The 14,930-nt window shown below is 61.5% G+C and overlaps 1 protein-coding gene across 3 annotated transcripts in view; it reads left to right on the forward strand.

Annotated features, from left to right (window-relative positions):
• SLC4A2 (solute carrier family 4 member 2) overlaps window positions 1-14,930 on the forward strand; it is an 82,680-nt gene that overhangs the window by 13,807 nt on the left and 53,943 nt on the right. The window contains exon 1 of one of the 3 annotated variants that reach the window (XM_054016974.1): window positions 2,891-3,127. The exons of the other annotated variants lie outside the window; for them this stretch is intronic. The gene's annotated coding sequence lies outside the window, so the exon portion shown is untranslated. Of the gene's footprint in view, window positions 1-2,890; window positions 3,128-14,930 lie in introns of those variants that run through there. 3 annotated transcript variants of the gene reach the window in all.

Consider the following 14,930-nt stretch of genomic DNA (forward strand, 5'->3'; position numbering starts at 1 on the left):
AGAGGGGACAGCCCCTCTGGGGGGCTCTGGAGAAACTCCCTGGGACTCTGCACTCGGCTCTGGTCCCTGGATCCCAGCATGGGATTGGGCTTGAGAACTCTGGAGTCCCTGGCGTTTGGGCGAAGAGGGGAGGAGGGTTCCCCAGCGCTGGGCCGGGCAGCCCTTCCCATGGCGAGGAGCGGAGCCCGTGCTGTTACTGCCAGTGCCAGCTCTCCGGGGCCCTCGTGGCGTCGGCGCCAAGAGCTCCTCTGGGGGCTTCCCATATGGGACGTAGAGCAAACTGCACCGGCTCAGCAGTGCCAGGCTGGGGCTGCGAGCGCCTGGTGCCCAGGAGCTCTGGACTGACTGACACAGAAAATACAGCAGCCCCCACCCGCGGGCCATCCTTGTGCCCCTTCGCTGGGGTTCCTAAGCGGATGGTTCGGGCCGGAAGGCTGCAGCGCTTTCTGTGCCCCGAGCTGTTCACATCTGTACACAGCTCTCCGCACCAGGGGGTCTGCCGTGGGCAGCTTGTCCTCCGTCTCTCCCCCACCCCGAGGGGACCAGCGGTTCTGGGGCCTGTGATCCTGACCTTGGCCCCAGGGCTAGCCTGCATTCATTCCCGGCTGGACTAGAGCAGGGCTTTTAGAAAACCAGCCAAGCCTGATTTCAACATTGCCAGCAACAGAGGCTCGTCTGCAGCTTTGGTGAGTGGCTCCCTTCCCTCCCTGTTAGAAATGCTCGCCTTCTCTCCGACCTGGAGCTTGGCCAGCTCTGCTCGAGGGAAGAGCCCCCATCAAACCTTGGTTCCCCAGGTAGTTCCTTAAAGCCTGGGATCGTCCCCCCAAACTTCTTGTTACGCAAACTCCATCAAGCTCCCGCAGCCAATCCCGGGAAGGCCACAGGGCAGCAGCCTGTGCCTCCGGACCTCCAGGGTCCCGGCTTCCTGCGATACCCCCCCCTCCTGTAAGTATGGACGTAGGGGGGAGGCTGCTTGTACCCTGTGCTCTCTGTGTAGGAGAGACGGCAGGTCGGAGGAGTGCACCCGGCATGGGAAGCGGAAGGTGGGGAGCTCTAGGTTGGTCTGTTGGTCCTGTGGGGTTTGCTCCAGGCTGGGCCTGGCCCCTGAGCAAGCTCCGTCCCTTGCCCAGGCGCTGGACAGAGCCGAGCTGTGGACCCTTTCAGATAACCTGGAGGATGAGGATCGACGCCTGGACTTGCTATTCTGGGGGGCACAAGTGCAGCGAATGGAGGCTGGGTGCGATGTGCTGGTAGCCAGTGGCAGCTCGCCAGCTGAGCTGCACGCTCTGTACTCATTGGAGTTTCCCGAGATGGCCACTTGACACTTAGCCAGGCAACACGGCCGAGTCCATCTGGCAGGTGACAGATCCGTGTGTCACTGGGGCTTGGTCCTTGTGCACCCGGACGGGATGCAGTTTCCTCACCAGTCATGGCTGTGTGACTCGTTGGCACTGCTCTGGGGGAGCGTAGCTGCACGCTGGATGGATGCGGTGCTCCCTTGGCGGGTGGGAAGGCCCAGCGCTTTGTCGGTGCAGCATGGGAAGGGAATTGCAAAAGCCCAAGCTTGGAGACTCAGACCTGCCTGCGATTCCAGCTACCTGTGCAACTTCCTGCTGCAGGATGTTGTATCAGATACTGAACAGGCCAGCGGGGGGGACTCCTGTGGCAACATGCGGATTCCTGTACAGCTCTCCTGGCGGGGGAGCAGGGATAGGGTCCAGTAGACAAAATAAATCTGCTGAGATTCAAGGACAAGTGCAGAGTCCTGCACTTAGGACGGAAGAATCCCATGCACTCTTACAGACTAGGGACCGAATGGCTAGGTAGCAGTTCTGCAGAAAAGGACCTAGGGGTTACAGTGGACGAGAAGCTGGAGATGAGTCAACAGTGTGCTCTTGTTGCCAAGAAGGCTAACAGCATATTGGGCTGTATAAGTAGGGGCATTGCCAGCAGATCGAGGGACGTGATCGTTCCCCTCTATTCGACATTGGTGAGGCCTCATCTGGAATACTGTGTCCAGTTTTGAGCCCCACACTACAAGAAGGATGTGGAAAAATTGGAAAGAGTCCTGTGGGGCAGAGTGTCTGGGCAGTGGGACCTGCTCTGGCAAGGGCCCTCTCACAGGGGAGATGGAAGGCAGGTTGACCCAGTCTGGAGTCCTGCTCCGGCGCCCTTTTGGCCAGTGAGCATTCTCCGAGAAGCTGCTGCTGCCTTTCCAGGCCTGGCACTTGGCGAGATTCCCCAGGTTCTGCGTTCGGCTCCTGTGGAATTCCTGCAGGGCCAGAGCTGGCCCTGCCTCCCACACTGGGTGCACTTGGCCAGCTCCCCAGCCCCCCTGTGGGGCCTGATCCAGCCTCTCCTCCCGCCTGCCAGCGCTGGGTGCGCTCGGGCCGGATCCCCAGCCCCTCCCTAATCTCGCCCCATTGCCCTGACTCATGGCCCCCTTGCCAGGGTAGCTGAGCGCCTCCCCCTCGGACCCAGGTGAAGTGGTTACATTCACTCCTCTGCTGCTCCTTTTCCTCCTCTCTCCCACCCCCGCTCTGCAGCCAGTGCTGGACATTGGCCTCCTTTGTGCTGCGAGCCAGGCTCCCCGCCCAGCGCAGGCTGGCTGTGCCCAGCGGGTGGGCTCGCTGCAGCCGCCGGGCTCGGAGGAGCAGTTACAGAGACTTGGCACCGGCAGCCTTGTTTGGGGAACGCGCCTGTTACAGACTTGCTGAAACAAAGTCTGGCCGCGGCTGCTTTTCCCTTTCACACGAGTATAAAAGCCTCCAGCGTGAGGCAGGCGTGCGGGTTCGGAGCCGCTGGGCAGCGCTCGCTGGGACAGGACGGAGAGGTGGCGCCCTTGCACCCAGGTCCAGCGTTGGCACTGGGCTGGGCCGGCAGAGCTAGCTCTGCCCCAGCAAACGGGCAGCAGCAGTCCCGGCCTGTGGGGTGGGATGGCAGCTCCCACTCCTGGCTGAGGGGCCCCCGGCTGCCCAGCTGTGTCGCCTGCTCCTCCTTCCAGGGCTCTCCCGGAGGTGGGCAGACGCCCCAGCAGCCTCTGCATTAAGCAAGAAGCAACTTGCTGAGAAGCAAAGCCTGTGAGGCTGGGTGCCCGGGATCCCTGCGCGGGAGGCCATGCTGTGGGGTGAGTGGGGTGCAGGTGCTCCCCTGCCCTGCGGGGGCTTGGCGCCTCTCCGGTTGTGGGGGAAGAGGAGGGCACTGGGAGCTGTGCTGGGGCCGCTGCCCGTGCGATTTGCTGCAGCTCTGTGCGTGCCAGCGGAGCCGGGGCACCGGAGCCAGGCTGTGCCACCAGAGCTGGACTAGGGACTCCCTCGCGCCTGGGCCCCGGTCTCACTTAGCAGACGGGTGCGCCGGGGAGGGGGAATGTGGGGAGGGGTGCGCCGCGTCCCGGGGGAGGGGGCGGTCACCAGGTGAGGTGGAGAGGGGGCGTGTAGCAGGGAGCTATTGCACGACCCCCCGCTCTGCCTGGGGGAAGGAGGCTGGTTGGGGCCAGTTACTCTGGTCAGAGCAGGCCACTGTGTGAACCCAGGGCCAGACGTGGTCCAGCTGGGCCCTATGGCCAGGCACGTGAGAACTACAGCTCCCAGCTTGCAGTGCTCCAGCTGGAACCAAGCTGCACTTGCTGCGGCCGGCAGCCTCCATGGGCCTCCCCTCCGGGCTGGCATTCTTTGGGGCTCAGCCGCTGCTGGGGAGAAGTGTCTGGCAGGGGGCAAGGTGCCCACCAGAGCTCAGGGGTCTCGGAGCTGGACTCTGGGGTCCCTGTGCTGGGGGCGGAGACACTGGTGGGGGCTGGAGAGGGTCCAGACTATGCTGCTCCCTGGGCGGGTTTCCCCACTGACTTCACGCCCTGCGGTGCCAGGTAACGGCTACCGGCTCCTGGTGTGGTACCTCCCCTGGCCCTGGGACGAGCCGAGAGTGACGGGAGGTGGTGACAGGCTGGGCATGAGGCCTGGCAACAGGGTGATCAGAAACCCTCTGTCACCTGCCGCATGGGCTCCCGCAGCCTCCCTCCCTCCCGCAGGCCCTCAGGGGATGTCTCGCTGCCCAAGGGCCAGACCGCCCAGCCCACTGTAGCTAGTAGGTCCAGAGACAGAGCAGTGCTAGCCGCCCCCACTCACCTGCTAGCCGTCTGCCTGGCATGGACCTCTGCCAGCACCCTGGGAACGCTGCATTGTGCCCAGGTGCTCTGCAGCCTATGTTGCCTCCCTCTGTGCTTCAGGCCAGCCGTTCTGCAGGCCCCTCGCGCCCCCCTGGGCGTGCCGGCTTTGCACTCGGTCTTGTGGAGCGGGGTTGCTTTGCGGAGGGGCAGGGATGTTGGAATGGTGCTGCTGGAGTCACAGTGTTGAGATCTCTGTCGGACACAGGACGGTCTGGGGAGGCTGCTGGGGGCTGGCAGGGGGTGCTGAGCAGGTGGGCTCATGGGCCAGGCTTGCCCTGTCTGGAGACGCCTCAATTCTCACCATGGACATGGGAGGGAAGACAGAGCTCCCTGGCCTGGCTGTGACTGGGCAGAAGGGGTTGGTTTGCAGGCAGGGGCCCTGCTGGGCCTGAGACATGCGCAGAGCCTGGCATCCCAGGACAGAGCACGAGACCCAAAGGCTGGGCGAGGCCGTGTGGGCTGGGAGGGGCAGGGCCCTCCGCTCGCCTGGCAGGGGCCAAGCTGTGTGGGGCGCTGGGGGAGGAAGCCAGCCTGTGGAGTGGGGCCCCAGCTGGCTGTAGAAATGGGGGTGGCCTGCAGCGCCGTCTCCCAGCATTCGGCGCTCCGCTGGAGTCCGGGGATGCCAGGGCCTCTCTGCCGAGGGTGGGAGCTCCCGGGTGCTCTGGGCAGCAGGAAGGCTCTGGACCTCGTTGACTCTCTGCCCCAGCTGAGCTTGGGGAATGGGGTTCCTCGCCCCCTTCTTGCTGGCAGACCTAGTGCGGCCCCATCAGATCCCAGCCCTGCCTCTGGGGCACCCCCGACAGCTGCCTTGGGTTGCACCTTTCCAGCTGTTGGCGGGGGCCTCCTGCTGCTGGTTCTGGGGCGGGGGGGCGTGTCTCCTGACTGCACCTGGTCTCTGGTCAGGGCTCGGGTTGTGTTGTGGTGAGCGCTGCCGGGGCTGATTTCCATAGATGTGCATTGCAAGGTGCCTTCCCGCTGGGGAGGAGAGAGGTGGGCAGGGGCCGGCTGCTCCCGCGGTTCAGAGCCTTTGTCCCACGCTGCGCCGGTGAGCGCTGGGCTGGGTCGGGATTTCCCCCCGCTCTGCCCCGGGCTCAGCGGTGGAAGCAGGACTGAGTCAAAGGCCTCTCCAGAGAGCAGCAAACCTCTCCCGTTTGGTATTCAGGGCCTGGGGATTGGAAAGTGCCAGTGGGGTGGGGCAGGAGCTGGGGGGCTGGCAGGTGCCCATGGGTCGGGAAGGGAGTGAGTACATCTCAGTGCAGGGGGAAGGGCTGCATGTCTCCTGGGACTCCTCACAGGCCCTGGGTGCCGAGGCAGGGTGGGAGGTCAGAGCAGGCCGTCCCCTCTCTGGGCCATGCTGGGGCCTGGCCCATGGCTGGGGCGCCTGGGTGCCAGTGCTAATGCCTGCTGGTAGCCTCCTCGGGGTGGGGAGCGTCAGGCCAGCACTGGGCTGAGGGGTTCTGCCCCTCCGCTTGGGGGTGTGAGCTCACTGTGGCCCGCACGTCAGCGCAGCTCTCCTGGGACGGGACCGGCGAGCGAAACCTGAGCTTTGGGGGCAGGGGAGGGGGCAGGCCGTGCCTCCCTCCCTCCCCAGGGTGCTGTGTTCGAGGGCAACCGGGAGGGGCTGGGGCCTCGTCCTGCCTGGGCCGGTTCCTGGTGGCTCTTTAACTGTGGAACATTAGAGCCTGTGAGGAATGTGCTGGATGAAAAGCAGCCGTGGGGATTAGTGCCTGTTACGGCTGAATTCCTCCTTTTCGCTGGCACCCGCCGAGGGTGAGCAGAGCCTTGAGCCCGGGCCATGCTGGCAGTGAGGCAAAGCAGCTGCCTCCTGGGGCTCTGCCCCCCAAGGCTGGCGGAGCTGTGGGCATGTGGAGGGTCGGGGGGGGCTGCTGCTAGTGCAGTCGGGTGGAACCCGCAGCCTCTGCTTGGGACCCATGTCTTCCTGGCAGGCTCCAGTGCGCTGCATGGGGTCTGCCGGCCTGTCCGTCAGTTCCCGCTGAGCATGGGATAGGGACCACGTAAGCACCTGGCTAGCTGGGGCCTGTGCCAGTGAGTTCCACAGGTTAATTGGCTGCTGTGGGATCCGTTTTCAATGTGCTGCCTTTCAGTCTGGCAGGGTCCCTTGTCCTTGTGTTGTGAGAGGGCAAACGGGAGCCCGCGGTCCACCTTCGCTGGCCCATCTGTATCCAGCCATGCTGAGCAGTCCCTGCTCCGGCAGGCTCGAGTGCTCCCCGCCCGTCTCTGAGCCTGTCCTGTGAGCTGCAGACGCAGGCGGTATCGTATCCTGGTGGTGGTTCCTTTCCAGCTCTGCTCCTTGCCTGCTGCTGGGCACGGGGCAGAGAGCTGTGCTGAGGGGTGTCCTGCGCTGGGCTCTAGGCAGGGGGAGAGATGGGCTCCTGCTGCTCGCCACAGCCAGCAGCTCGTTGCTGGCTCCCCCAGAGCGCGCTGATCACAGGCATGTCCCAGGCACAGGTGGGAGGCAGGCTGCTGGCCCCCGGCGGACCAGGGAGATCCTTGTGGAGGCCGTGCGGATGGCCGGGATGCGTCCAGAGACCCCCAACATGGGAGGAGTTTTGGGCACTGCCGGATGCCATGATGGGGCTAGTGTTGCCCAGAGCTCTGCCTCAGCCAGCGCCCCGGCGCAGAAGTAGCCAGGATGTCTGTCATTCCCCCTCCGCTGCCTGCTCAGCCTTGCTGGGCTCAGCTGCAGGGACCGCTTGTCATCCTGGCAGGCCCTGCAGGCCAAGGGGCCGCTCCCTGGGGATCTGCCATGGAGGAGACGGTACGAGCTTGTGGCAGTCCACCAGGACGAGGGTCCAGGGATGCCCTCGGGGACCTGGGTGGGATGAAGGAGCAAACGCAGCCCAATGACAATCCTGAGCAGCTCCTAGCTGGGAGCCCAAGACAGCTAGGAAACCATGGGCCTGGGACAACCCGGATTGAGACCAGGGCGTGGGACAGAAACCGCCCGACTGGCTGTGATGGGGATCTGCTGCTGGCAGTGGAGAGAGGCAGACTCGGCTACTCCTGTACCCAGCACTGTCGGCCCTGGGACACGGCTGTGCTGCCCGAGGGAGGGGCAGGGCCCAGGGTAAGGCGCTGCCGTGGTCTCAGTCATAGAATATCAGGGTTGGAAGAGATCTCAGGAGGTATCTGGTCCAACCCCCTGCTCAAAGCAGGACCAATTCCCAACTAAATCATCCCAGCCAGGGCTTTGTCAAGCCTGACCTTAGAGGTTTTTAAGGAAGGAGATTCCACCACCTCCCTAGGGAACCCATTCCAGTGCTTCACCACCCTCCTAGTGAAAAAGTGTTTCTGAATATCCAACCTAGACCTCCCCCACTGCAACTTGAGACCATTGCTCCTTGTTCTGTCATCTGCCACCACTGAGAACAGTCTAGATCCATCCTCTTTGGATCCCCCTTCAGGTAGTTGAAGGCTGCTATCAAATCCCCCCCTCATTCTTCTCTTCTGGAGACTAAACAATCCCAGTTCCCTCAGCCTCTCCTCGTAAGTCATGTGCTCCAGTCCCCTAATCATTTTTGTTACCCTCCGCTGGACTCTTTCCAATTTTTCCACATCCTTCTTGTAGTAACGCGTACTCATCTGGACACAGTCCAATACCGAATAAAGGGGAATGATCACGTTCCTCGATCTGCTGGCAATGCCCCTACTTATACAGCCCAAAATGCCGTTAGCCTTCTTGGCAACAAGGGCACACTGTCAACTCATATTCAGCTTCTCGTCCACTGTGACACCTAGGTCCTTTTCTGCAGAACTGCTTCCTAGCCTTTCGGTCCCTAGTCTGTAGTGGTGCATGGGATTCTTCCATCCTAAGTGCAGGACTCTGCACTTGTCCTTGTTGAACCTCATCAGATTTCTTTTGGCCCAATCCTCCAATTTGTCTAGGTCCCTCTGGACCCTAGCCCTAACCCAGCCTGCCCCTGTCGTGGTCTCTGACCTTAGTGACCTGGGCCAGGGATGGCTAAAAGAGCCCAAAGCTCGGGGCTGAAGACTGCAGTCGGCAGCTCGGCTCTGGGGGTGCAGCGGTGTCCAGTGCAGGGGAAAGCTGCTCTGGGCCAGTCCAAGCGCACGGAGTGAACCCCACAGGACCCATGGACCATCCCAGAGCTCCCCGCCTTCCGCTCCCCATGCCGGGCGCATTCCCATCCGCCATCTCTAAAAAAGCTGTAAATGGGGAACCATTCTCCACGGGGGCGTTTTGAGTGGGGTCAGTTCCCCAGAGCACCCGGCATTGCTGGGGAAGAGGGGCTCTGTCACAGATCCACAGGGTCAGGGCTGCACCCCCAGCTTTGGGACGGTCTCTGGGAGGCCCCTTCACTGGGCCAGCCCCCCGGGGGTCCCGCTTTGCCTCCAGCATGAGCCATCCGGCCTCACCGCCCCCTAGACTGGCCCTTGCGCCTGCAGCTCCCCCCCCCCCCCGAGCTCCACGCAGCGAGTCCCCCGGAGACACCCCTGCGGGAGACTCGGCCGCTCGCAGGGATCAGGGCCCCTCGCCCAGCCCCGGCAGGGACACTGCCAGCGCGGGCACAGCCGGGTTCAGTTGTTAGCGGGCGCCCGGCCTAGGGGCCTTAGGGCAGCCCGAGGCAATGAAGGGTGAAGCAGGGTCCGTCCTGGCCAGCCCTGAGCCCAGCCCGGCTGTGGGGAACCCTGGGGTCCGGCTCTGTCTGTCTGTGCGGCCTCCTTGGTCAGTTCCCACATGGGCCCCAATTGGTTCCCGCAGCCCCACGTAACCCCCGTCCCTGTCCTGTGATCCCGAGCTGGGGGCTGTAGCTCAGGGGGTCCAGATCTCTCTGGAGCTTGGGTTGCTGGGTGTCCAGGTCCTGGCCATTGGATTTGCCCTTGTCCTCTCATGCTGCACTGCTATGAGATTAGGGCCCCGGCAGCTAGCGACTCCCAGCCTGCCCTGAGAGCAGACAGGCCTTCCCCCTCCCCAGGTAACAGTGCAGCATGTGGGGAAACTGAGGCACACACAGCCTTCATAAAGATATTGTGAACGAGATCATAGAATCACAGAGTCGTAGGGCTGGGAAGGACCTCGAAAGGTCACGTAATCCAGTCCCCTGCACGCGGGGCAGGACTAAGTATTCTCTAGACCAGGGGTAGGCAACCTATGGCACACGTGCTGAAGGCGGCACGCGAGCTGATTTTCAGTGGCACTCACACTGCTTGGGTCCTTGCCACCGGTCCGAGGGGCTCTGCATTTTAATTTAATTTTAAATGAAGCTTCTTAAACATTTTAAAAACCTTATTTACTTTACATACAACAATAGTTTAGTTATGTATTATAGACTTATAGAAAGAGACCTTCTGAAAACGTTAAAATGTATGACTGGCACGGGGAACCTTAAATCAGAGTGAATAAATGAAGACTTGGCACACCACTGCCAACCCCTGCTCTAGACCATCCTTGGCAGATGTTTTAATGTGCTTTAATCCGGCTAACTGCGGGGGCCAGGGTGGGGGTCGTGCTCCCCAGCTGGGGCTGTATCCTGGGGAGCAGTGGCTCGGGGAAGGACCTGGGGGTCGTGGGGAAAGCAGCCGAACACAGGCCCGTGCGGCATGTAGCCCAGAGGGGCTCCTGGGAGGGTGAGCAGGGCTGACGCCAGGAGTGGCCGGAGGTGGAATTGCCTGTGTGGGCTACTCCAGTGAGACCAGCCCTGGGGCTACGCTCAGCAAAGGTCATTGGACGCACTGGAAAGGTTCAGAAAAGAGCCCCAAGGAGGAGTCAAGGCCTGGAAACGCTGATTGAGAGTCCGAGTCTAGTGACTCACTCATTGGTTTGTCCAGGTCACGGCCCAGAGGTGACTCGATTGTGGTGTGGGAGGAGGTGTCTGGTGATGGGGGCTCTGTAGTCTGGCAGACACCGAGGGCTGGCAGCTGAATCTAGCAACAAGATGAAAGTCCCTCCCCCTTGGGAACAGCAGCCCAGGGCACGTGGCGGGTTCGGGGTCACTGGGAGGCCTCCCTGTTGGTTCTAGCTCAGGGAGCAGCGACGGGATTGTGCAGACGCTGCTGGTGGAGGTCCCCAGCCCCGTGCAGGGTGTGACGAACTGGGACTGTTCTTACTGTGGTCTTTGAATGCTGACAGGGGAGTGTGGCTAGGATAGTCTGCATTGGGGGATGGGAGACTGACGGACAGAGAATACCTGAGCATGGAACATGAGAACCCAGGAAGGGGTTAGAGGCCAGGTGACACCTTTGCCCGGGAAACTGAACAAAGGCTGGAGAGAAAGTTCAGAGCTGGCTGGTGACATGGCTGGGAGGCAGACGGGGCTCTGACCTCCCAAGGGGCTGGGGTGCCCTGAGACCCCAAGATGGACCTAACTGAGGGGGTCCTGTTGTCTGTGCCTGCAAGACCTGTCTTGGACTGTATTCCTGTCATCCAAATAAACCTTCTGCTTTACGGGCTGGCTGAGAGTCATGGTGAATTGCAGGAAGCCGGGGGTGTAGGGCCTTGTGTCCCCCCCACACTCCGTGACACAGGGCTAGACCCCCAGCGCAGGGCACCTAGGGGTTAGTTAGAAAAGCCCCAGCCCCACTCATACGCTGCGCAGCTCCTCCTGGGGAGAGGGCTAGAGAGAACGAACCGCTGCTAGGCCGGGGGCTGCTGCGTGGCTGGACAGAGCTCAGACACCGTGACTGCTTCGACAGCCCAGAGCACGTGTCCAGCGGGGGGAAGGCGCGTGGCTCCTGGGCCACTGGGTGTAACTGAGTGTGCTGGAGAGGAGGTGTGTATGCCGCATGGCATGGCCCTGGGATGCTGGTGTCACGGTGTTCCCGGGCGATGCTCTGGAACTGCTCCCCACAAAGCCAGTCAGGACTTTGGGGAGCCTCATCTCCCTCGGAGCAGACTGTCTCCAGGGCAAGAAGCTCACACGGCTTCACCTCCTGGGTCTGACCTTGGAGCATTCAGCATATGCCTCTCCATGCGCTTCCCACAGCGAGTCCACCCAGGCGGGGTCCTGGGGAAGCCAGAGGGTCCTGCACCCCAACTCTGCAGTCAGATGTGACTCTCAGCCAGCCAGGAAAACGGAGGTTTATTAGATGACAAGAACACGGTCTAAAACAGAGCTTGTAGGTACAGAGAACAGGAGCCCTCAGTCAGGTCCATCTTGGGGGGTGGGGAGCCCAGACCCAGGCTCTGGGCCTCCCTCCATTTCCCCAGCCAGCTCCAAACTGAAACTCTCAAGCCCCTCCTCTGGCCTTTGTCTCTTTCCTGGGCCAGGAGGCCACCTGATCTCTTTGTTCTCCAACATCTTCAGTTGACATCTTGCAGGGGAGGGGCCCAGGCCATTAGTTACCAGGAGACAGGGTGTCGGCTATTCTCTGTGCAGACACCATCACACCTGCCCTCTAGGGCTCTGCAACAATCGCACACCCTGATCCCCCCACCTTGATACTTAAGAAAAGCATTGGGGAAACTGAGGCACCCCTACAGTATTTAGAGGAAACATTAAGAACAGTCCCACTTTGTCACATCTCTCCCCACTTTGAGACTGAACTGAGCGAGGTCACTTTAGCTGGTGACCTGGGGAAGTTCGAACCCACCAACGTTCCCATGGATGCCCCATCATCTCTCCCATTCCTTGGTGGGAGTTACACCAGGCCCTTCCAGTTTTACACCCTCCTGTAGGTCTGGTGTGCTTGATGGCGCTTGCAGGCTGCATGTGGGAAGGTTTATGCAGAAACTCCTGGGGTTTAAACTGGGATTGGGTCTTTTCCCAGCACTCTGGTCTGGAGAGCTGCAATTCGGGCTCTCTTGGTTAAGAGCCCCCATCTGGACCTTGGCCACCCTCTGAACAGGTGTCTCTGTCCCCAGCAGCTCGGCCTCAGCCCCTTGCATGTGACGCCGCCACGTCGGAGGAGAGTGGTCAGTATACACAGTAAAGTGCTGCCCAAATAGATACAGCTGCAGCTTTCTAAGGGCCTGCACCATGGCCGGGCATTTCTTCTCTGAGGCCGCATAGTTCTGCTCCCGGGGCAGCAGTCTCTTGCTCAGGTACCCGATGTGGTGTCTCCCCCCCTCAGCATCGGTTTGCATCAGCACTGTGCCCTGCCCTGTGTCTGAGGCGTCGGTGAACACTGCAAAAGGCTTGGCAAAGTCTGGGTTTACTGGATTTACCGGGCCCTGGATTAGAGTCTCCTTCAGTCTACAGAGAGCCCTCGGGCCCTGCTCGGTCCAGACCATCTCGTCTGGCTTCTCCTTCTTGCATAGCTCAGGGATTGGGGGGGGGGGCAGCTAGGGGGCTAACATGGGGTACAAACCCCCGGTAGTACCCTGTCATCCTGATAAAGGCCTTGACCTGCTGCTTAGTCCGGGGAATGGGACAATCTCTGATCACCTCCACCTTGGCCGGCTCTGGGCTGGGGCAGCCGCTCCCCACCTTGTGGCCCAGGTACGACACCTCTGCCATCCTCACCTTACACTTTCCAGCTTTTACCGTCAGTCCTGCCTCCTTGAGGCAGCCCAGCCCCCTCTTCACCTGGGACACCTGTTCCTCCCCGGTCTGGCTATGCACAGCAGGGCCAAGTTCTCCATCCCTCTCAGTGACCGATCCACCCGGCACTGGGAGGTGGCCGACGCCCCCTTGAGGTCAAAAGGCAGGACCAGGAACTCAAAGAGCCCCAAAGCGGTGGTGAAGGCAGATTTCAACCTGGCATTTGAGATCCATAGTAGAGAGGTACTGAGCCCCCCTCAGCTTGTCTAGACTCTCCCCAGTCCTAGGCATGGGGTAGGCATCGGACATGATGATGGCATTAAGCTTCTGATAGTCCTCTCAGAATTGGATCGACCTGTCCTTGGGGACCAGCCCCACGGTGTCTGCGTCAGTGGAGGACAGAGCCACTGCCTCTGGCTAGCGGGTGGCGTAATCCATCACCACCAAGATGTATTTCTTCTCTGACTGGGTCTCCTTGCTGAGGGACCCCACTATGTCCATAGCCACCTGCTGGAAAGGCTCCTCTATGATGGGCAGGGGTCTCAAGGGAGTTTCACCCTTATCCTGGGCCCTCCCCACCCTCTGGCCGGGGTCACAGGACCTGCAGTTCTGCTGGACGGCAACACAGACTCCGGGCCAGTAAAAGTTCTGCAGCAGCTGCTGCCTGGGACGCTGGATCCCCTGGTGTCCCGAGAGAGGGACATCGTGGGCCAGGTACAATAGCCTGCGGCGATACTTCTGGGGCACCACCAGCTGCCTCCTGATCCCCCACAGTTCTACTTCCCCTTGGGGAGCCCATTCCCGGTACAGGAATCCCTTCTCCCACCGGACTCTGTCCCTGCAGCCGTCCCCAAGGGGGTTTGCAGCGCTGTGGCCAGCAAGTTCCCTCAGCTTCTCCAAGGAGGGATCCCTCTGCAGCTCGGTCTGGAATTCAGCTGCTGGGGGAGGGAGTGGGACCTGCTCCCTCTCGCTGGCTGGGCCTGGGGTCACAGCCCCCTCCTGGGGAGCCCTGTCCCGTAGCTCCCTCCCTGCCATGGAATCACTTCCCAGCAGCACCTCTGGACCAGGCAAACCTGGTTGGCAGCCGACCTGCCCTGCCTGTGTGTCCCCCCACTCAGCCCCAGGGGTCTGGTTACAGGTAGGCAGGTATCCCGAGCTTAGCAGCTCTTCCCCCCTGCCAGCCAGGTCATTTGCATTTTCACTGACCATTTCCACCTTAGCCAATTGGTTCCCTGGATTCAAATTCAAATCCTCGGCCATTACAGGAGCAGGGCCTGGATCCTGTCCCAAAGAGACACAGTCACCCCCCAACAGGACCTCACAGCCGATATCCTGGAGAACCCCAATGACCAGCCAGCCTGACCCCTCCTGGGTCTGCACAGAGATCCGGGCCATAGGCAGGGCGAGGGACCTTTACCCTGGGAGAGAGGTGGGACCTTTACCCAGGTCACACAGCCCCTCAGCATCTGTGGCTGCACCCCCTGGGGCCTGACAACAGTTCTCTCTGTCCCAGGGTCTCGCCACCCCAGGCATGTCTCCCCATTGACCCCCACCTTCCGCTCCCACTGGGGGTCCGAGGGGCCTGAGCCCAGGAGACTCCACGCTGACATATAGGCCGGGACCAGCAGTGGGAGCCTGTCCACCATCCCACCCATCTGGCTGACAGCGTCTATGGCCTTGGGACCCAGCAAGGGAGCTAGATACCGGGGCTTCTCCGCAGGGTCCCCCTGGTTCGAATTGCCAGCCTGCTCAAAGGCAGTGTGATGGGCATCCACATCCCGCCCCCGCCCTTAACCAGGGGCAGCAATTTAGTGTCGAGGCTCCCTGCGGAACTGGCAGCCCGGGGTCTATCCCCACTCACCCCTGGGGAGCCCCCTATGCCTCTCCGCTCCACCAGCGCCAGTCCATGCTGCCGCTGCTTCTCCTGCAGCTTTTCCTCGGGCTCTCGCTGTCTCTCACGGTCCTCTCACTCCTTCTCACGGTTCTCCAGCCCTCTCGGACTCAGCTCCAATCCCACCCATCTCTGATCCCCTGATGGGGAACCCGATCGTGAAGACCCCCGTCTGGTTGGGGACAGGAGTCTTGGGGATGCCTGGCTCCCGCTGCTCCCAGATCCTCTTGCAGCCCCATCTGGATCAGGAATCTGCTCCTTAGAGCGGTCATCGTCCTCCAGCTGCACGATTAACTGTGCTTTGGTGAACTTCCCAATGCGTAACCCTCTCTTTGCACAGGATCACAATGTCCTTCTTGAGGAGATGGTGATAGGCCATCACTCCGCTCTTCCCAAGTTGTTGTGGACTCAGAGGCCC

Source organism: Malaclemys terrapin, chromosome 2 (assembly GCF_027887155.1).
Source record: "Malaclemys terrapin pileata isolate rMalTer1 chromosome 2, rMalTer1.hap1, whole genome shotgun sequence".
Classification (NCBI taxonomy): Eukaryota; Metazoa; Chordata; order Testudines; family Emydidae; genus Malaclemys; species Malaclemys terrapin.